Source organism: Petaurus breviceps, unplaced genomic scaffold, assembly GCF_028583685.1.
Source record: "Petaurus breviceps papuanus isolate PSGF00001 unplaced genomic scaffold, PetGlider_PUasm1.0 173, whole genome shotgun sequence".
Taxonomy (NCBI): Eukaryota; Metazoa; Chordata; class Mammalia; order Diprotodontia; family Petauridae; genus Petaurus; species Petaurus breviceps.
Genome location: NW_027185759.1, coordinates 6037758 through 6040812, shown reverse-complemented (window position 1 = coordinate 6040812; position 3055 = coordinate 6037758). Strand labels below are relative to the sequence as shown.

Genomic DNA, 3055 nt, shown 5'->3' with positions numbered 1-3055 from the left:
AGAGAGAGAGAAAGGGAGAGAGAGGGAGGGAGGGAGGGAGGGAGGGAGAGAGAACGAGACAGAGAGGGAGAGAGATAGAAAGAGAGAGAGAGAGAGAGAGGGAGAGGGAGGGAGAGAGAGAGAGGAGAGAGAGAATGTAAAATCACCAATGCTAAGGAATTTTCTTCTTCTGCAAGAAATGTTTCTATCTTCATATCTCTTTCACTTTGGGTCTGTTTCCCTGACAGCATGTCAGAATGTTGAAATGTTGCTTATCAAAGCTGGCTTCATAGCAGTAACAAATATGTGAATCCTGCTACTCCCATTTGAGAAGGATATACACATATACAGACATATCTCTACTTTCAATTCTGTACATTTTAAAATATTGATTACTCTATCAGGAATACTTGCTAAATGAATTCATTCACCTAACAGTGGTGGGGCCCAGAGCTATAACAAGGAATTGTTATGCCTGAGGCAAATGCCATAAACAAATCGAGCCCAGGACAAGTCTCAGGAAATCTCTATCTCAGTCCTGCCAGCTGCATTGGCTGCTTCTTTCATTTCAGATATTTGAGAAACATGCAAAGAAAAGCATGGATGGCCATTGCCTTGCTGTGCCTTGCACAGTCATCCCCAGGGCCCACAATGCTCTCCTCCTTCCTCCCTCATTTCATTCCAGGCTCAGCTCATTCTTCCTGCTACATAAATTCTTTCCCCTCAAATTCTAGTGCCTTCCTCCACAATTATCTCATACATATTACATACATCCATACGTGCACATATGCAATGTATAGATGCATAACTACATCCCCATGTACATAAGCATGGGAATGCATATCCATTGATTCTCTATAGAACTAATTTGCATTTTGAAAGCATACATGCATATGAAGAGATAGGAATATATCTATACATATGGATACACGCATTGTACTTATGTATGTATGTGCATTCATTCTCATACATGCATGCTATGTACCCATAATTAGCTTACCCATGTACAGGTGTATACATGCATATGTCTGCATGAAAATGCACCTGTGTGCACACACATATACATAGTGTACACAGTAAACATTGTATACATCTCTATATTATGTTTGCATATATACGTACACAGGGGCATGTAAATGCATCTATGTACCTATAGATATGAGTAGACATATCAATCAAATGTCAGTATGGAGGTATATCTGTGTGTATTTATACATACATTCCTATATATGTGTAAGCCTGTAGTTTGTACAGTGTGTGTACAGCCAGTCTAGGGTACGTATAGGCACATGCAGATATGTGTATATCAGACCCAGGAATATGAACACAAAACTGCATACATGTCATTTCTGTACACAGCATATACATACATATTTATGTTTCTATGTTCTACAGAAGGACTTCTACAGGAGGGGGGATGAGCTGAACCTTGAAGGAAATGAGGGAGTTTAAGAGGGAGGAGGAAGGGGGGCATTCAGGGCATGGGGATGGCCTAGGAGAGGCCTGGGACGGCAACGCCCACGAACGTTTATCTTGGTAGGTTTCTCAAATATCTAAAAGGAAAGAAATAGCAAGTTCAGAGGTGGGGCGGGGGGAGGGTTGGGGGAGAGGTTCCTGAGGCCTGCCCTGTGCTCCATTTATTCGTGGCCCTTACCCCCAGCACAATAAGTCCTTGTTATAGTTCTGGGCCCCACCACTGTCAGGTCACTGAGTTCATTTGGCAAATAAAGAAAGATGGAACTATAGCTAGAGATAGAAAGAGATAGGCACAGATGTTAGCTAGCTATCTGTCTCTGATCAATATCATGCACCATCTGTCTCCAGGTATCTACCTGTGTGTATGCATGCATGCATGCTATCTCCCCCAACTAGGTTTCGATTTTCAGCTTCTTGAGGGCACGGACAATTTAATTTTTGCTTCTGTCTTCATAGCTATCATGCCTAAGGCAAGGGTTGGTATATGATAGGTGTTTAATAAATGCATACTGATTGCTTGTGAGTGAATCACACGGTGAATGGGGGGCCCTTGGATGATCCTGTGCAATGTGCAAAAGCTCTTGTCAAGGGACTCATGTGACTGCTGACCTAAGGCAAGGTGGTATGAAGCAGTGACTTTTGTTATGTTTCAGCCATGGATTTGGAGTTGGAAGATCTGGATTCAAAGCCAGCCTCTAATATTCATTTGTGTGATTTGGCAAAGCTCACCTAAATCTTCTCTCAGTTTCCCCATCTATAAAGCTAATGGTTTGGACTGGCTGATGTTTAAGGGCTTTTCCATTCTTAATCATTGACCCTAGATATTAGATGATGTGGTGAAAGGTGGGATGAATTTGGAGACAAGAGAGATCTGGTTTTAAACCCTATCTCCAATACAAATTTCTGATGTGACTATGGAAAAGTCATCATTTCTTTCTGTACCTCAGAATACTTATCTCACAATGGGATTAAACATATCTCACTAGATGGTTTGGGGGTTCAAATAATGTTGATCAAACTCTTTACAGACTTTTAAGTGACCTGGAATGCCAGTTACCATCCAGGGGCCAGCACAGTGCCTGGTCTTGTTTCATTCTATTATTTCAGTTATTTCTGACTCTTCATGACCCTATTTTGGGTTTTCTGGTAAAGGTACTGGAGTGATTTGCTATTTCTCTTCCAGTTCATTTTACAGATAAGGAAGCTGAGGCAAACAGAGCTAAATGACTTGCTCAGGGTGTTGTAGTTACTAAATGTCTGAGGCCAGATTTGAATTCAGGAGGATGAGTCTTCCTGACTCCAAACCCAGCACTATACCCAGAGTCATTTAGATGCCCATATATTTATGGTGAGTGCATGTATTTAGTAGCCCTGCTGTTCTAATGGTTGTATATAAGTAATTTTCTTCAAAAATCTCCTTTATGTCCATGCTTCTCTTGTTCACACATTTTCCCAGCTCCAGGCAGAATATTTGTTTGTAAAGTGTCTTGCCCTTCAATCTGGAAGGGCCCTGGAGGGGGTCCAGGTGCTATTAGTGGGCCACATGAGGATATTGGGGCTCTAATTATTATTGATCATCCTCATTATAACACTGACAGTA

At 41.6% G+C, this 3055-nt stretch overlaps 1 protein-coding gene and 1 pseudogene across 3 annotated transcripts in view; one reads left to right on the top strand and one right to left on the bottom strand.

Annotated features, from left to right (window-relative positions):
* The window catches only part of LOC138157652 (NHP2-like protein 1 pseudogene), a 332446-nt pseudogene extending 331649 nt beyond the window's left edge, over positions 1 to 797 (bottom strand).
* IL1RAP (interleukin 1 receptor accessory protein) overlaps positions 1 to 3055 on the top strand; it is a 146728-nt gene that overhangs the window by 49170 nt on the left and 94503 nt on the right. The window lies entirely within an intron of this gene.